Source organism: Ixodes scapularis, unplaced genomic scaffold, assembly GCF_016920785.2.
Source record: "Ixodes scapularis isolate PalLabHiFi unplaced genomic scaffold, ASM1692078v2 PGA_scaffold0__279_contigs__length_252992795, whole genome shotgun sequence".
NCBI classification, from domain to species: domain Eukaryota; kingdom Metazoa; phylum Arthropoda; class Arachnida; order Ixodida; family Ixodidae; genus Ixodes; species Ixodes scapularis.
Window position 1 is genome coordinate 20,863,155 of NW_024609835.1, and position 20,932 is coordinate 20,884,086.

Consider the following 20,932-nt stretch of genomic DNA (forward strand, 5'->3'; position numbering starts at 1 on the left):
TTCCAAAGACAAAAAAATGTTCGTCCCTCGTTGTTGACGGTTGTGTAATTGATGACGAATTTAAAATCGCTACCATTTTTAGTGACCAATTTTATTCCGTGTTTACAAGAGATAACAACATTGTTCCTAACAATGACGTCCAATCTCAGCTACCCGGTCTCCAGAACATTACTATCAGTGAGGCGGGTATCTTGTCATTATTACTAAACTATGATGTAAAGAAGAGCAGCGGCCCGGATGACATCCCCAATTTGTTTCTTAAACGCTATGCGGAATGGGTTTCAAAATATTTGTTTGTCATTTTTAAAACGTCATTGGCCACTTCAAGATTACCTGCAGATTGGAAGCTAACAATCGTTAAACCTATATATAAATCGGGTGACCCTCGGATAGCAGTTAACTATCGTCCCATTTCTTTGACGTGTATCAGTTGTAAATTACTCGAACATATTATTGCTAAACATATAGTTGCCTACGTCACGGAGCATAATCTTCTATCGAATGTACAGCATGGTTTTAGAGCCGGATACTCGACAATATCTCAATTAGTAGAAACAGTGCATAATTTTTCTTCAGTTATTAATCGCCGAGGCCAAGTTGATGTAATCTACCTTGACTTTTCAAAAGCCTTTGACAAGGTTTCCCATCCAAAGATTTTATTAAAATTACGTGCGATGTTAAAAAACGATCAAATCGTAAACTGGATTCAGGATTTCCTGTCGGGGAGGGTACAGTATGTAATGTTTAATCAGACTGCATCTTCCATAGCAAATGTAGAATCCGGGGTACCACAGGGGTCAGTTTTGGGGCCACTGCTTTAATTGATATTTATCAATGATATAGCTACTAATATCAGAGTAAACATAGGATTGTATGCTGATGATTGCATCCTATATCATGAAATCAAAAGTCCCGATGATCATCTCATCCTAAATAATAGCCTTCAGGAAATATCAAAATGGTGCAAAGATTGGCAAATGGTACTAAACAAAGAGAAAACTGTATTTATGTCTATCACCCATAAAAAGCACCCCTCTCTTTTTTCATACCACATAGATAACCAAGTACTGATCCGGGTTAATGAATATACTTACTTAGGACTACATATAACACACAATTTAAAATGGGATAAACATATCAGCGCGGTTAGAGATAAAGCATCTAGAAAACTATGGGTAATGAGACGCAAATTACGGCAGGCAGCTCCGGATACAAAACTATTTGTGTACAAAACTTTTGTTCTTCCTATCTTGGAATACGCGAGTGTAATATGGGACCCTTATACAAAAAAAGACATCAATAGGCTGGAAATGGTACAAAGAAAAGCGGTTCGATTCATCTACGGGGTATATAACAAGCATGCTTCAGTTAGTGAGTTACTTAATAAAGCACAATTATCAACACTTAGCACGAGAAATACTATTAACAGATTGAAACTGCTCTTCCAGATAATTCATGGCATGATCAACATCAATCGGGACAAGTATATATCATTTTCTGCACGCTCCAATACACGTAGCCAGCATCCGTATTATATCACTGAGCCGTTACCGCGAAATAATGTTTTCCAATACTCCTTTTTTCCTCGCACTTTCAAAGATTGGAATAACTTACCCGCTGAAATAACGAGCTCTAGTTCCCTAATTTCATTTCTTGATTCTGTTAGAAAACATTTTAATGTTGAGTGAAGATATTGTTTCTATTTGTATTTGCTTGCATGTTTTTCCTTTCGTGACTTATTAGCGTCATATGGTTCTTGTGTTTGTTTGTTTGTTTGATGGCTATTTTGTAACCTCATGAATGTAACCATTCCTACAATGGTCCTGAACAAGGACCAGTAGTATAAATAAATAAAAAAAAAAAAATCATACTCATCTCAAACCAAACTTAATAGAAGCTAAGTGTTTATAAACTCATCTTAAAGCAAAACGAATAGAAGAAAAGTTAATTTTGGGGGATTGAAGTTGTTTTTTGCCGCGTTTTGTTTACTAGTGCTAGTCTGTTCAAAATCAAAGTGCATTATATATTGACACCAATCAATTTTTTGCTCGTGTAAAGGGTCTCTTCATGTTTTCATTTATTTCCTAATTACATGTAAATAATTTGGTGCCCGCGTCTCTACTGCTATTTAGGTGGCTCGGGACCAGTCTAGCTGTGTTACAGCTTTTTTCCATTTTCACCTTTCAACTGTAAACTGTTGGCAAAATAAAGGCATTTCATTTTTATTTATTATTATCTCGTTTCAGAGCTCACATTCTCCAGCGAATTATTTCACCACTGCAGACTTCTTCCAACTTCGATAAACGCGTAACCTCGTTTTTTTTAAATGTAATTGGCAACTAGACCTGTGGTTTGATTTTCAGCCAGAATAAGTATATTCGGCGGTTTAGAAAGGGTGCTCTCTTGCGACAGTTTTCCTTTTCCTTTTTTCTTCATTTGCTTAAGTTGTTTTATGTTTGCTTTTTAACAGTTTGCTTTTAAACATTTCCCAGTTTACTGGATTATTTTTTTTTAATTATTATTATCAGTTCGCATTCTGGCCAGCTCTTTCATCTCTTCGAGAATATAATCATCTCCAAGCGCGACTTTGTTAAGCTTCCCCCACTGTCACCATGAATCCTTTGTGAATAGATTATTCTTTCCAAACCTCATAGAAAAATACGCGTTGTCCAAAAAGCCACCAATTGAACGTAATCCCTAGTTTTATTGAAAAATGACGATGGTGAGCTTATAAATCATGTACACAGTTGATATACGGAGCACAGGGAATTCAATATTCTTACTAGTAAAAATACGCACTCGAATGAAAAAAGAAGAGTCTGGATTTTAATATGCCTTTATACATAAATGTTGCTAAGCTTCTTTTTAAAATAGGGACAGAAATGCCTGGCACATTTCCCTACACAAAAATATAAAAAAATATACCAGCGATGAAATATCATAAATGCTTAATTGTAATACGAAAATTCTATTGTATATTATAACAGTAATATTGTTTCGAGAACTCCATTAACATGTCCTTTGTTTTTAAGCCGTCATCGCTAGGTAATTTTAAAGATGGTCGTCGCGAACGTTGTGAAGGTTAATTAAAGTACGTGACGTGGCATCTCTGTTTCCATCATCTGATGAATCTATGATCTGGAACAAAGGCAAAAAATGCGATATTACTCATAACGTTTTTTTAGACTAGAAATCGCCCCGTATAAACTAATAAATCGGACGTGAATACTTTACATCAGTATTTAATCAGACGAAATTGTGCCTGCCATCAAAACTAAGAGCCGCCATGGGTCATGCGACGGCCACGGAAAGGTGACTGCAGGATCCTCCTAGCCAAGATATTTTCTTTTGTTTTATACAGGTATTTTACAAGCACATACTATACTCCATTTCATTTTACGCTGAACCATGGAGCACACAAGAAACAAGAAAAGGAAGCCAATCTGATGACGTCTGAGTGCCGCCTGACATAAAGAAGGAGCTTGGCGACGTGCTGGACGTGGTCACGGAATATTTTCCCAGCGCCGCATTGACTATCCCAACCAAGTATTTATTAAATTTACCTCATTTTACTTAAAATAATTCAAGTTCAAGTTGAAAAGAACGAGCGATGGGTCACGAGATCACACACGAACGTTTCAGAAGAGCAGAAAAAGTAAACTTTGAAACGAAGCTGACGAATTTGGGGCCCCATGATTTCATGTAAACTCAGCATGGCGAGCGTCAATATTTCCCCACTGTACTTATTCGCAGCGCAAAATATTTGAGTAAAACTCAATAATCTAAGCTGTGGCCATGCTATACATATAGGAAAGTTCGCTAAGCCGCAAAGATTCTTTTCTTACCACTCGGATGCACAAATCTTTATACCTTGACGTTAAAGACCTCTTAATATTATTATTTGTTTTTAGAGAAAACACAACTTTTAAGTTTAGCTCCGGTAGAACAGAGGATAGATTTAAAAAGACGAAATCTCAACACATAAAAAAACACAGTGTGAGAAACTGACTGGTGGCTTCTTAGCCATCAAAATGAAATCAGATATCAAGTACAGCATCTGACGATGTCGTTGCGTAGTACGTTATGTTCGCACTTTTAGTGACAAAACAAGGAATGTTGCGATACTCACGGAAGGGAGCAATTTCAGTTTCCGCCAAACACTTAAGAACACATCGCTTGTGAGGTGTAAACGATGCTTTGCATTCTTGTGACCGCCTAAGAGAAGAAACATTAATATAAGATTAATTTCGGTTGTGAGCTAAAAAACGTGAAAAAAATGGCAACAGACTGAAAGTGGCGCGGTAGCTGAAATATAAATTAACTTTTTTATTTCAATGGGTGTGAGGACTAATGCACGCACGATTCACCATATCGTTATAATAATTGAAAGCAGCAAGCTGGGCTGTTTGATTGTCTAAATACGAAGCTTGAAGCGCGCCTAATGTTGCCGTCTGCATCCCTAGAAGTCTACGTGTACACGCAGCACCGTAAAGTTTTTGAAATAAGAATTCCTTCAATGGGTTTGAAAGGTCGCAATAAGATTTCCGTCGCTTTTCGAATGACACTAAGAATGCATGTCTATTATAGAATGGTGCCAACAACCTTTGGGTTGGTTCCAAACACAAAATTGAGGTTCCCAATGCATCGCACAGAACTATATATATATATATATATATATATATATATATATATAGAGAGAGAGAGAGAGAGTTATATATATATATATATTACCGCGCGCGCAGCTGTGCGCGTGGCCTGACGATTATTGTGCCTAGCCCCACGCGAAAAGCCAGGGTTCGATTCCTGGGAGCGACGCATCTTTTGTTATTCCTGCAATTTAGTGCTCTGGTAAATTCGAGAATTCTGGCGCTTGTTCGAGGTCCGGATGTTCTACGCGTAGAACCTTCTGCGCCAATTATTCCAGAAACCCACGCACGTACATATATACGGGGTTCCGCGTGGAGAGCCGCAGTCAGTCTCGCCCAAGTGCTCGAACCTGCTGTTTCGCCGACATCGACGCCTGCAACGCTAGCCTTTCTCTATTTTTGTTTTGGGCACAAGTTCGTCCTATTAAACGTTTAGTTTCTTCATTTATTCGACGCTTCATCATTTGTCGTTCGTACATTATGCATACATTGTTCGTAGCATTTGTAGAGTTTGTAGTGTAGTGCAGGTAGTGTTTGTTGACCATCCGCGCTCTGCCTTGACCTGATGAAGAGCGGACACCGCTCAGAACATCTTCCAATAGACATACGAGTTCACCTTAAACAATCTCTTACTGAGCTATATATATATATTGTTAGGAAAATGAAGACGACGACGGAGCAGTGGCTCGCACGACCCTCTCGCGCCAGGCCCCGCGGACCGGCTCGATCTCCGTACATTATTCTATCTCTTCTCATTATCTGTCCTGACCTCTACACTGCCGACAGCGTCATCCTAACGATATATATATATATATATATATATATATATATATATATATATATATATATATATTAAAGAGTTCCTCTGTTATGTAGTATGTTTTATTTGCATTGACATTGGCGATAGTCTAAGTAATTGAGGTAATTGAGAGACATAGGCACATCGATGCATAGAAAAGGTGTTTGAACGTGCCCAATTTTTGAACTGCGACTGATGAGCCAACAATGTATGTAAAAGTCTACCGAAATCAGACGTTGTGTAATTCTTACCGTCCGTAGTTGTTCGGAAAAGGTATATAATGTATACTTTAGTGTGTTCTTTAATTTTCCTCAAAAAGTCTCTACCCGTGCCACCTGGGCATAGGCGTCTTTCAGAGTTTTTGCTAGACTACCACAGCTCAAAGTAACTCAGTCCTTGAATCGATTTGAGACCGGAGGGTTGTTGGTGCTAAAAATGAAGTACACACAGAGAGAAGGATTGCTTTTGATTTGTTCTTTTAAAATCTGTAATCTTCCGGCTCATCTATACATCGGGGTAATATAAAAACTAAAATCACTTTTAAAAAAAATGGCCTCGATCATTTTGGTAAACGCGGGAAGCACAAAACGTGTAGTGTGTGTATATGCGTGGGTTATGAATTGCTACGCTTGCTTTCGCGGTGCGTTGGGCGGTTTCGGGTCCTCTGCACAAGGATCGACACCATCGAGACATATGGGTTCGTCAAAATGATCGAGTCAAGTTTAAATTTCTTCGAGAGTTGACTGTATTATTGAGAGGTTTTTTGTGAGCACTTTGTTGGGTACGTGCGGGTAGGGCTTATATTACTCGCTGCTCTTGGATTGCGAGGAGGGAGCCCCTTGTGGTAACGAAATATTCTCGAGGGGAGGAGGTTTTTCGCACCCATTACGCTATCAATTGACTTTTGTCCGATGTTCTGACATAATACGCCCGCAGCGCTATTTCATTGGCACGTCACGACTCACCCCGTGATGTTGTGAGTCCACGTGGCGAGCTACGTTTCGTCAGGACATAGCCTCTTCCATACTCACAAAGCCTGGCAGTTCGACGACGGAGGCATAAGTGCCCTGTTGCAGATTTGGAGCGCGAGGATCTGGTAGCACAGAACATCAAAAGAGCCAGAGAACCTGGAACGTTAGCGCACAGCGTTTGCAGCGGCGAGGATCCAAAACACACTTGTTCGCTCGGAAGAAGTGTGTTTCGGCGTCTCGCCACAGCGGGGTGCCAGTCACGTGGCTTTCCTCTTATCCGCTGTCTGCCGCTCCACCTCCATTTCGGCGGCCGCTGCTCCCGGCGATCTGCGAGGCTTTGTCAGTATAGAGGAGGCTATGGTCGGGAACCATCTGCGCGCGCGCGCGGCCTCCTGCTGTTTATACTCCATTACACTTTTGGTCCGACCGTAGTGAATGCTATACGATCCAGCGAAGCTGGTCAAGCATCGCCAAAAGTAAACGGCGCTCATCTTTTTGTGCCTTTGCTATCTCCCACTGAGCCAATCAAGCGCAACGACTGCGCCGTTCCCCCGGGCTTTTTTATCGCCTGACTGGTTGAATCGGTGATAGCAAAGCCAGACAAAGAAAATTTTATTGCCTCTATTGGATTGCAGCTTTGGCTGCGTTCGGAATTAAGCGAATTGGAATTGGACTAAGCATGAACGCCGACGATCACCTGAGGACAATGTAAGTATGCTCGACAACGTAGAACTCGCCTTGTACGGTCGCCAGCGGACGGAGTATACGCTGACCGGGTATGCTGAACTATGGGTCACTGGCCGCGGACAGTCGCGTGCTACAGCAGGCGACCGTCGGCGGCATCCTTAATCCTGTTGTTCGCGTTCTCGTTCACCTCCTACCTGTGGCGCCGAGCAACGATGTCAGACTGCGGTTCGCATGAACAGGGGTTCGTTTTCGGCTTAGCTCCCTTGGAAATATCTGTTTTGGATATTTGTACCTCGATATGATTATGTACAAATTATTATTATGACTAATTATATCTCGTATATGCTTTGAATGCCTACGAATTGCCTGTTTCAAGCTATGTATCCCTTATATTGCCTCGTCCTGCGCGTAGCGCTTCTTCTTTACATTCGGCGTGACACTTTTTTTTAGGAAATATAGCCGGTGAACAGATTCTGTGTTAATATTAGTAACGCCAAGACACTTGACCAAGCATATACTAAGCGCTTAAAATGCCAGAAGATCTTCGTCTGTGGCTTTGCGAGTTCTCGTAACAAAGCTTAAGATGTGATAAAAGCCTACACATTGTAAATTGTTTCTTTGAGACCATATAAGTGTTTTTACAAAAAAATCTGGTGAAAATGTTTGCCATACCCGAGACGGAGCCAAGAAAAGGAGGACAAGCACAACGTCTTTAGCAGACGATGTGAAGCATGTCCAATTGGGTGAGAGGTCGGAAGAGTCCAGATGTGTGTATAAAGGAAGTGTGGGGTAAAACACTTTGTGGCTCTTCGTGAGAGGGCGTGCTTATCCTCCTTTTCTTTCCCTCCGTCTCGGGATTTAGTATTTCGAATAACAAGCAGCTCGCCTGCCTAGTAACTTTATCTTAAGGATGTCTGCGATGATGGATAAAAAGTAGTGCATAGCAAATACAATAGTTTAATTGAACAAAAATGTAGAATATCACTCCTCTTGAAGATTATCATCTAGAAACAATAAGGAGTACCACTTAAATCAACTAGAATATATAAATCAAATTGGTCCTTTCTTTGTTCGAAATGTTTAACATACCTCTTATAGACGTCTTGTTTGCCTTATAGTAGCGGAAGTATTCGCTCTGCAACTGATAATTTCTGAATCCCAGTGAAAGCTACCAAAGCGACTTGAAATTTGTCCTGCACAATTGCCTCAAAATGATCTTTTTTTTAGCTCAAACGATTACCTGTGGCGAGGCTGACAAGAATGCCTATAAGAACAGTGAGAACACAGCATCCCAGGCTAGTCCAGTATGATGACAATTGGTACAATATGAAGAGGTCGTCAAAACTGGAGAACAAAAGAAAACACAGTTACGACACTTGGATTTTGCTTGGGAAAGAAAGCTATGATCACTTATTATATGTATCGTTCGGCCAAAAGCACACAAACTTAAATCGTTTGAATCTCCTACCAAATAGAGAACCATAACATGTTTTAGTTGCAGTTGTTGCGACATAACACAAGCAGCTGTTATTTATTGTGATGCAATATTATATCGGACGAACTAAAAGAGCTGAGTGCTGAAGTATGGAAAGGTGACAAGCAGACCTTTTCATACTTCAGCAAATGTCCACCAACTCTAAAGTCCTAGGCGAGAGGAGATCTTCTAATTGATTACAATTTTACTTCTTTATAAAAAGTAGTCGTATGAGCACAATGTTTATAGCTACATTGTACACCTTTATAAAAAAATAGATTTTGGTTCATTATGGTGGACAACAATAGACACAGACAGTTTATAGGGCTACTTTATTCAAAATTCTCAGTTGTGACCACGATTGTTTTCAGCCCAGTTGGTTTCCTTTAATTACAAGGTACATATAATTTTCTCGATATGTTGTGTATTCTCGTAAATGTAATAACTAAAAGATTTTTTTTTTAGGTGACTTTGACATTACCGGAACTCTTTTTAGAAAGGAATGGCCGCAGTGATCATCAGCTGTACGGCAACGACACCGTTATGTTGATGGTGCGCTACACGGTACACTCCAGGAGGAAACAGGTAGCAATGGCGCGTTTTCTTCTCTTATACGGACGCGCTCCCGAGCGGACACGAGAAGAAGAGAGGAACGAGACGCTTTTCTCCTTTTCGAGGCACACGAGAGAAAGCTTCCCCCCCCCCCCCCCCCCCCACACACACACACACACCTTTACTTCTTACGGTTTCGTTCTTAGAGGACGTCGTGCGCGTTGTTTGATAAATGTTGTTGAGTTGAGTGAGCTGCAGGCGGCAGCGAAAGTCGCCTGTTATTCCGTTTCCCAGTTGAAACCTGCAGAACATTTCGATGGCATTGACGTTTTTACCACTAATTTCGTTAAAGGAGCCAACGAAGCCACCAGAAACAGCGAAGTTCTGGAGCAGTGCCAGCAGCGCTACGTATACACTGGGCTAAGATGGCCGTCTCCGGAATGCGGAACTCCACGCAGAACCACGTGACACAATGTGTAAACTTTGACGACGTAATGGAAATCCCCGAAACTGCGTCCAAGACCGACAGGTTTTGCTGCCAGGTGACTGGGTGCATTCTTTGCTGAGTTTGGTTCTGCTTTCCGATGCCAAGTGCCAACCTGCAGTCAACGTGGTCCTGTATTTCTGCGTGTCAGGACTCAGCAACATAGCAGCAACACCGCGATGACAGTGTTGTGCGTTACGAACAGAAGACTCAGGTTAAGAACTTTTCAACTAAACTAGACCAGTCGGTAAAGCGTGTCGAGGCTTTAGAGTCATCGATTAGAGACCTGCAAAGCAGATGACCTTGAAAATGGAAGTAGACGAAATAATCTTGTCATGTATGGAATAAAAGAGGACACGCATGAGACCGAGCAGTTATTGACAGATAAGATTGTTGATGGAATATTCAAAGCGAAACTAAATTTAGATGTCAGAAGCGTTGAGCGCATTCACAGGATAGGAAGGATCTTCCCTGATAAGCCAGGACCAATCATTCTGCGACATGGGAATTTCAATGAAAAGAAAGACATCATCCGAAATGCGAAACGTTTAAAAGGAACCAAAGTTTTTATTAACGAAGATTACTATAAACAGGTACGAACTATTCGGCGAATTCTCTGGGAAAGTTCACGTGAAAACAGGGCGAAGGGTGATAACGTATTTCTGGTGTTTGACAAACTAAAAATAAAAGGAACTACTTACGTTTGGGATGAACAAAAACGGCAAAGAGTAATCCTCAGAGAAGATGTACAGAGAAGCATTCAGCCCCGAGAAGAATGACGACGACGGGTTTAGAATGGAAAGGCCTTTTCAATAATCAATTTAAATGCAAAAAGTATTGTGAATAAAACTGTTGATTTGGAAACCATCCTTGTCGAGCATGACCCTTTTGTTGTAATAATCACGTTAGGTATATCGCTAGGTTCATTTAAACGTGGAGAACTTGCGGCGAACGCTCTCGCATGTCACGTGTTGTAGAAGGTCCATTATCAGCTCAGGAAGCGGTACACTCTCTGGCACCATTGACGACACTAGTATTTGGTACGTTAATGGGGAGGCGCAGTGGAGAACAGCGTAGCCTGATTGTCTAGTTTACGTAATGGAGCACAATGTACAAAAAATATTACATTGTAAGAAAGCGGAAAGGGCAAAAGCAATGTAAATATATAAACAAAAACACTGGTAGCAATTCCAGTTATTCCTTTAAACAACGAAGGAAGTGCATGGGAAAAGAACCAAAGCGCCAACCTTACGTCGTTGACCAGTTTTGCTGTACTAACAGCTAACGCCGTGGCCGCCTGCGAAAGAGTAGCTGATCGCATCTTTAATATCGGCTAAACCGTAGTATACGCGGCTTCACCTTGACGTAATCTTTAACTGTGACCATATGTACTGCCATTAAAGAGATACCAGGAATTTAATATGGTTCGACTTTTGACAGTAGTGTCATAAAGAAATTCAGGGCTTTCTTTATTTATTTGTTATTCACACTCCTTGTTTCGTGTTTTGTTCTTGGGGCTTCACCCGGCGAATGCCGAAATCTCGTTAACTGAGGAGCGAAAATGCTCGTGACTTGCCACCTCTTACGTGCCGCTGGATCTCATCTAGGTGATTACTCTCGCAATACCAACCTTGCTTTGCTAAGAATCTGGGTGAAAAATATCGTGTATTTTAAAGTAATCAAATTAATCAGATTTATTCGATATAAATAAGATTAATTTGAATTAACTCAAAGTAGCTTTCAGGAAAGGTATTATTTCGTACTAAATATATTTTGTATTATGCGCGTGTATTATGACTATGAATGCTTACTGAATAGATTTTCGCTGAAGTTTTTATCAGACAGAAGAACAGTCCTTGACTTGGTATTCCTGCATAAGATCATTAATGGTGCCACTGATTCTTCATGACTTATTAGTAAAATTAATTTCCATGTTTCTTTCCGAGCGACGAGAGAGCTCACCCGTTTTGATATTTGCTCACCATGCCGTGCGTCACCTCTTTCTCGTTTACAGACATTATATAACAGCATTGTGCCACCTCAAGTTGACATCACCACACCCCTGCCTACATTTCGCTGTCAGTTGGACAAGCTTTTGGTCACTTTATAGCGCGTCAGTGTATATGCATATCTTTTTCTTTTTTAATGAGTAGGATTTTTGTTTAAGAGTTTCTATTGTACGAGTAGGTGTACCTAAGAGAAGGCCGCTCGGCCGTTTTCGGGCACCCGAAAAATAAAGATTATTATTATTATTATTATCATTATTTTGAAACATTGCAAATCGATCGATCGCCATTCGGTCACTAAAAAAGCGGAATTATTGATGACTCCTTTTAAACTTTTTAAGTACAGTTTATTTAGAAACTTTTATTGATATAAACGAGAACTTGGAATACATTTTAGCGCGCAAAAAACAGGGACAAAGAGGCGAGTAACAGACAGCACAGTGCGCTCGCCTCTTTTTCTCGCCTCATTGCCCCTGTTTTTTGGGCGCTAAAATGTATTCCAAATTCCAAAACCAACTAGCCCAACAATCTACTCTACTAAAACGAGAACTGCTTGAAAAAGAGCAGCTTGTTTTTTGTTTATTTTTTTTTAGTTAGAGCAAAAACAGCTAGCTTTTCTTCTGGTTCTGATTTGATTCGAATGGTACTCTAATTGTATATTATTTTCTTGTTGTTTCTTGCATGCAGTAGGACATTACCTAACTAAAAAATGAAGTTCAACGTAAAAACAAAAAGGCTGAACGCTCTGATTTGCTTACAGGTGTTGTTCGTGTTAGACCTGCTATAAGTCTAATTTGCTTGATGGTTCTTTGATTTCACTACCGAGCAAGTCAACATCAAAGGAAAGGCAGAGGTCAATGCATATATATATATATATGCAAAAGTAAGGCGCGCGGATACAGCAGCCGTAGGATGGTAAAAATAAAATTCTAATTTAATGGCGAAAAACATCACGCAAGTAATAACGATGAAGTTCCGAAAAAAAGTTGTGTTAGTTTACGGGAATAATGAAGGCTACGCGCAAGGACGCTAGTTACGCGGGAAACAAACTTGAAAAAGGACGGAATAAAAGTCAAAGTTAAAACACAAGAACTTACAAAAATAAATTAAATAAAAAATAAAATTAAAAATAAAAAAAACGAAGAGAAATAAGAAAGGGGCCTGACGTCAGGTCCTCTTTCTCTTCCTCCTCTTCTTCCTTCTCCCCTTCCTCCTCCTCTTCCTCCTCTTCCTCCTCTCCTCCTTCTTCTTCTTCTTCGTCCTCTTCCGCTTCTTCTTCTCTTCTTCTTCTCCTCCTTTTTTATTTTTAATTCTTTACTCTATTTTCCATTTAACAATTTATTTTTTATGTTCTTGTGTGACTTTTATTTCGTTTTTCAAGTTTGTTTCCTGCCTAACTAGCTTTCTTGTGCGCAGCCTTTATTATTCCCGTAAACTAATACAAACATTTTTTCGGCACTTCACCGTTTTTTTTCCTGCCTGACTTTTTTCGCCATTAAATTAGACTTTTATTTTTATCATCCTACGGCTGCTGCTTCTGCGCACCTTACTTTTGCCTACATATAAACAGAAGCATGTGTAAACATTCGCTACTTTATATATATATATATATATATCATTAAAACTATTAAGCAAAACAGAATGAAACGAGAAACATGAAAAGTGTGTTCAGATACAAAACTTGAAGGTATAAAACAGCAAGGACGAGGACGGAAAAAGGACATCCTTTATTTAGCAACAACATAGATGTTGTTGGTAAATGATACATGTCCTGTTTCCGTCCTCGTCCTCGCTGTTTTATACTTTCAAGTTTTGTATCTATTAACCAACACGCTCATTTTCAATTGTATTTGCAAATGAGTGCAGTACCGATTTTCAGGGATCGAGACTTCACCGAACTCCGTGAGCGACGACATGTTTGAGGGGCAGTAATCCACAAAATGTTGTATTCTTGCAGGTTTTACATTGTACGATACTTTACCGATCAACTGCCACACCTGCAGACTCGATGTCACGAGAATGGCTGTAACCGCGCCCTAGAAATAGTACAAGATCAGTAAGCGTGAATATCAATGCGCATACATTTTTAATGTGTAATAATTGTAGTGGATAAATAACACAATAATTATGTAGACGGTAGCTAATTTTTTTTTTTTAAATAATCGATGTAAGTTTCCATCTTTGCTTGATTCTGAGACTGGCAATCTCTAGTGTCGGCAAAAAGTTATTTCGCAGTTTTTACTTGATTATTGAATTCCCTACACCGTTAAACCCAAAGCTGACTGGGCGCCGGGAGTTACATTTTCGCGGACAATTAACCCGATTTCGGACCTCATATCTACTTCTTTCCCGGATATAAGCAGCACCTCTTTATGTACAAATATTTTTCAGATTGAATCAAAATAGCCAAAGTTTATGTGTTACACAAAGGTGGGTCACTGCATAACAATAACAATTATAGACCAATATTGGTACTTACAATATTTTCAAAAATCTTAGAACTAGTAATACATACTTCATTGATTGGTTATTAAGGAGAGAGGAAATTGATTGAACATGAGAGTATGAATTGCAGATAAGGATATCTACTGAAATGGCCTTAATAAGGAAAAAATATGAACTAAATAGTATACTTAAAAACCTGTTATACAAAATTAAAATTTTTTTGCAGTTTTGAAAGTTTTTTTTTATTGAACACAATGTATTTGTTTAAACAACTCACGGAAAAAAGGTATTCCATTAAACGCAGGGAAGGGCAAAATACAGGCAAATATGTATCGAAATACAATTACAAAATACTTCGTCAAAAATGTGTTTAATTACAAATCTAATTACATTTCCAAAAAAGCATTTAAATACAAGATACAAATACAACCACATGTATTTGGTCTCCTCTAAATACTTTTCCAAATACATTCCTCAAAATTTGCGTTAGCGACTTAGGGCACCTGCTACGGGTTTCTGGGTATCTCATTTTAATTTTACATCGCACCCTCGGGAGTTAGTGTGCGAGGCTCTAGTAACGTAATAGAAATATAATCACAAAAAATGTAATCAGCTTGGACGTAATAGGTGAAAAAAGTACAGAGCTTGAAGCAGCTTTTTTTTTCTCGATTACATATTGGTATAGACCAGCAAAGAACCGAGACGGCCAATACGCGCAGCACTAGCCAGAGAATATTTTATTGTTGCAACTCGCACCTGTTACGAAAATCTGGATTACCCGCCCATTTAGAATGTTCCAGGCAAAAATATGGATGGAAATCAGGCTGGAAAGCATCACAAGTTGTCACTGGCACTTATTTAGCCAGGCTGCTTGTGAACGTCGATTTCGTCACTATTCTTGCCCTGGACTAGCACCGTAATCACAAAGTCATTAAACGCTTCTGCTTGAATGAGAGACACTGCATTCGGTGCAGAACGTAGTTTTCTTCCCGCTCTTGACAGTGACAATAAATTTGAGGGATGTATTTTCGCCCACAAAATTGTATTTAATTACAATTGTATTTGAAATACCCACGTTTTAGTATTTAAATACACACGTCAAATACATTATCCAATTTGTAATTAAATACAAATGCAAAATACACAAAGTATTTGAAACACGTATTTCAAATACTTGTATTTGAAATACTGCCCATCCCTGAAACGTAATCCATATGTATTTATCTAATCGATTTCAATACAGAGTCATCAAAGGATATCACTCGGAGCTGAATCTTCTATAATTAAGCGACATACTCAACATACCTAAAACTCCTGACATTGCACAATACGCAGATGATACTAATGGTTTATATACGGACAAAAGCAATGAGAAACTTGAGGACATGGCGAACAATTGGCTACCCCAGTGATTGTTATGGCTACAGTTAAACAAAATAGAACTAAAGAGCAACAAAACAAAATATATTACCTTCAACTCAAGAAATAAACCAACGGTCAATATTAAATCTATAACATTTATAAATGTAATAACTGAACAAATGCCTGTACACAAAATTTAAATGATCTGGATTGAGGAAACCTTAAAATGGTCACATCATTTAAATGATATTTGCTCTAGAATCTTCAAATCAGTTCATATTTTAGTAAAATCGAGTTTTTTTTTTCCGAAATTCGTTTAAGCGCCAACTTTATTACATTCTTGTCAACTCGCATCCTAACAACTGCCAACTTGTTTGGGGTACTACCACAAAAACTAAATGAGATAACATTCTTTGAAAAACAAAAGTTGTACGAACTATTGAAGACTTATTATTCAGAGATCATACCACCCCTTATTTTCAAAGCGCCGAATATTTGTAATGAACAGCCTTTTGACGTGAAACTTGATATATAACTATATAGCATGATTAGAAGGGGTCATGTGGCTTCTTAGCCTATATGAACGAAAATAAACGTAGTACAACCTTAGAACTAAAAATTATGTGAACACAAACACACGAATTTATGGCTTACAAAACTCAGAATATCAACTAGCAGAAGGTTTGAACATTTCTGAGAAATTCAAGAAATGGTTTTAAATTCAACATTACTTTATACATTTAAAAATATTGCATAGAATTACTTCTTGTTAAACTACTGTTTTTTTTCTGTGTTTCTTTTTACTGTGATGGCTGTGATTCTGTTCATGTGTACATGAAATCATGTTTAATTTTGTGGATTTGCTTTGTCTTCGTTAGTTATGATTTTTTTAATAATATGGCATTGCGTGATTGGCGCTGCTAGTAAGAGTGTGCATATCATATTGTGGTTTGCTGTCGTGCACTTAAAACAAACTTTCATGCTGATGTTATTGTCCCCACGGCCGGTCAGACGAATTAGCTTGCCTTTTGCTCCTCCGGCCGAAACTCAATAAATCACTATAAAGTAATACTATTATTATGATTATCATATGGCGAAAGCTAGACGTATTACTGATTAAAGAAGAAAATATATTTCACCCCACTGTCACTTTCAGCTCAGTAAGTCTGTGTGAAATTCGTACACTTACGCATTCTTCAATTTGATCAATATATTACCTGCTAAAAACAAAATCGCAGATACATTAAACATCTGCAGTCACAGTTGGTTCAATGTGCAAACTAAATTATTGCATTATGTTCTAAATTTGTATTATTAGGTGAAATGAAAATCGCATTTTTTTTTCCAAATCCAAGAGATATTAGGATGAGTACGACTTACCTTACTGTTTGTCCAGGGGAATGCGAACGCTAAGAGCGCTACGCCTACAAAAGGCCCAGAAACAGCTCCACTTGACAGTAAAAGCAGCTGTTACGAAAGAAATGCAATAAATGCTAATGTTTTTCAATCTAGACCACATTACCTGCTGTTCAAGTGAAACTGGTTATGCTATGCAAATAAAAAGGGACGGCCCCTTGTGGTCCGGGATGAAATTTAAATATTTTCGATTCTCTCAAATACGATTTGACGAATACATTTTGATGAAATGTGCGAGAAAGAAAAAGGTGACAGTCTTACCCTCGTAATTGAGCCCAAGTACGGCACTGCAATGCCGTAGCATGTCATTATGATGCCTATGAAAAAGGCTGCAAGTATAAGTCATATATATTAGATGTATTCTTCGGTTTTAAAATTAAACTCTTCCTAAAAAAAAACGCTATTCGAGCAAACTGGAACTGAACGAGATGGGTAATGCTGAACTTTATGGTGTACAGAAGAGGTCCGCTTGAGACGTTCTTATTGAATAATTTTTGTACGCTCTTCCTACCTACATTATCACACGCTTGCCTTCTGTAGATCATGGCTGACTTCGTAAAAAATTGCGTATACGATTGCCGTCATAGTCTAAGTTTCTGATAAAATGTATTTTGTTTTTGAGAAAACTGCACTCGACTGGTCTAAAATTTACTAGATATTTATTACTTTTCAGTTACTCAAAGGTTATAATTAGTTGTAAAAACCCGAAGTTAGATTTTATATTGATATTCAGTTTATAGTATACGCCCGGAAAAGAAAATGTAAAGCGCGCTCTGTCTCTTGAGAGAAACTCAATTATTTACGGCCCTCTCGCATATTTTGGAGTATATATATATAGGAAGGACATCCTGAGCACTATGGGTTTCCCTTTTTTTGGGGGTTACCACGTGGGAACACAGTTGCTCTGTCGGCCAGGAGAGCGACGTGTTTAATGGCTCATGTGCAACACGCTTTGCCCTCAATAGGACCGAAGTATCGTCGCTGTTAAAATGTGACAGAATCGCCGCTGTCGGACTCCGCGCTCTCGCGATAGACAGAATCACGGAAAGGGGAAGAGCTTCAAATAGAGCTCCGTAGAGCAAGGCCTCCCACGCGACGAGAGCACCGGCCGTTCTTTAGGGCCGGCTTGTATAGATCATTCCATTTAGCGCTCTCTGGGCGGCACCATTTTGTTCGACAGCAGCGCCCTCTCCATACATCCGGGAAATTCAGCGAGTTCGGCGGGGTAAAACGAGAAAGAGGGCACGCGCCCGACTCCGCTAGTAGACGACAAACCGGGAGGTTGCCATTCTCCAGCTTTGGGCTGTACCGGCGGGCTGTACGGAACATCGAACCCTCGCTCGTGGCTGCCGTTGTGAAGTTGTCCGCGTCCTTAGAATAGTTATGGCTACTCCAAAATCAGCCTACAGCTTTCTGTTGTTCTATTTCGGTAAATGATCAACTAGCTTATCTTTTTTCCGTTACTTAAATAGCAGTTGAGTCAGCCGGCAGTACTACCCTCAACTACTGCGTCGATTGCGGCAGGAGAGCACGTTTTTATTTATTATTTCAGACTTCCACTCATGGTCGCTAAAGGCCTACACCAGTACGAACTTTGTATAGTAAAAAAGGTACCAGCACCAGGATTTACTTTTCGCCGGAGAGACCGGCCAATCTGACACAGTTTTCCCTATTTTTTTTTTATTTGCACGCAGGTAACAGCGCAAATGAACCCTGTTAGTCGTTTTATCTAGCATAGTATTACACGATAACTGGCATACCAAAATCTTCGCATCTGCGCTTGAAATTTCCAAAATGACGCGATTTTAAACAAAGTTTTTACGCCAGCCGGATGCTAGGTACAGCCCACTCGGCGGAGCAGACAACATACGGTTGAGAGGGGGAGGGCATTTTTTTCTCTATTACCCTCTCTGCTATGACCCTAATGGAACGGTCTATAGCCTGCGGAAATGGACGCGTCCTGGTTGTCGGTAGCAGTTCCCCTCCCCCCCTGGGGGGCGGAAGCCTCCAAGAATCAAGGTCTAGAAAGGTGTGCCTGAATCAAATCACCCGGGAGGGTGAGGGAGAGCCGTCCACTGGGAAATACAACCCCGCCTCGCTTCCGGGACGGGCCCCCAAATGGCGACGCCCCACGGCCGCCCTGAACTGGGCATATAGAGGGAACCGTGGAACACGTGGTTCGCACACTCCCCTGTCCTTAGAGGGGCCCTGCAATCATATTTAAGCGCCTACCATTTTTGCGGTTTCCACGTCTCTTGGGTTCGGGCAAGCCAGCGGGCACGGAGAGAGCAACTAAATATCAGTGCGTCGTATTTTTACCGGACGACGCGGAAACCTCCTCCACCGACGAGGGCGACCCGCAGTACCGAAAGCACGCAAAATGTGACGTCTTTGTTCCTGGGCTTACTACTGGTCAGAGCCGCTAAAACCTTCTTTTTAGTCGAAATACAAAATATAAGTGGCGCGAACCGATTAAATTATTTAGAAAAATAGTTGTTGTTCAGTATTTTAGATCACAAAAGAAACGAATGCAGTATATAAAGTACGGAAACAAAAAGTGACCCGTCGACATACCTGCCACCAAGCGGTGGAAGAGGCGGCGCATACTAAAAAGGAGTAGTGGGATCACGCGCCGACATGGAAAGGTCCCGGATGTAGGCGGCGGCGCTGCGGTCGTATGGACATTAGGATCCGACCGGCTGCGAGCGTTCCGAAGGCCTTCGGCGAGAGGCTTTGTCTTGCGGTTTGAGCGTTTCGCGGTATGGCAGCGCGATGTGGCTCCCATTCTCAACAGATCTTTACCCCGTGTTTGCTGTCGTTTGTGGCCAATGAAGTGCCATGCCGAATTAGTTTTTAATTGCGCAGCAAATGCAATAAAAGCCGCTCTGGCTGCCCGCTGCATACAGCCTATCTAGAGCATGCTTTAGTGGCGCCCTCTCGCGCCGTCGACACGAATTGCGGCAGCCGTGAACGCCCGCTGGTCTCACTACTGCTCCTCTAGTTCGCGGCCACACAAGCAACCAAAGACCTCATGAGGGAGGTTATTTTTTGCTCGTTTTTTAAAGTTTAATTTGCCTATAACTTTTAACATAAAGCGAATTTCGAGAAAAGTTTCACTGAGTTACTACGTTCAGTGCGCTCAGGTTCGGTGCAAATTAAAAACCAGTAAAAAAACCACCGACGCTCAAAAAAAAAATAAACGACAAAAAAAAAAAAAAAGCACAGCGCCATGCAAGAAAAAAAAACGAAAAAAAAAAAAAAACCTGGCACGGTGCATGCAGACGGGCGCATGCAGCATCCTTGTCCCAAAGTCACGCCGTAAAGCGCGGTCTAAACCAAGCCGCAAAAATGAAGACAACGGGTCCCAGAGAAATCTGATGGGAGACAAGTCACGTCAATGGTCACGTGACGTTTCACGTTTCCCGCTTCGTGATCCAAAGCTCTAAATATTCATCTTTTCCCGGCCCCGGAGGCGTTTTTCTAGCGCTCAGGTGATAGACCCCGTAGCAGCGACCCTCACGCCGGTTTGGCTGCTCGACTACGCGCGGGAACTTAAATTTCGAATTCGGACGGCGAGGGTATAACTCGGGAGTGCGTTAACTCACCCCCGCCTGCGTTCACGTCGCTTTGTGGTGACCGTATGCGGCTCTAAGTTACCAAACTATTAACCGACTTAACCCACCCCGCGTATTCGTCCAGCCGGCAACCCAAGCCCCGCTTTGCCCACCGCTCCTCCGGAAATAGAGTCCCATTCCCCTTGAGTTCAGCGAAATTTCATCAACAACATTCGTGTTTTTGGTGTTTCTTTTTCTTAGTGTTCATCGTAAAAAAAGAAACGTCGTAAATTTCGCCAAATGCCTCGACAAAACAAAATGTTCGATAAAAAAGGGAAAAAAAAAAAAGGTTAAGCCCACACTGCGGATCGAACCAGGGTCCACTGGCGAGGCAGACATCTTACCACAAAGCTACAATACCGCTTCGTTAACGGGTTGTAATTCGCAGCTTATGATGACGGCGGCAGCGTCTCTATCCACAAAACAACCAATCCGGCGTGAGCGTATTTACTAGGGGGTGTGTATCGCCTGCGCGT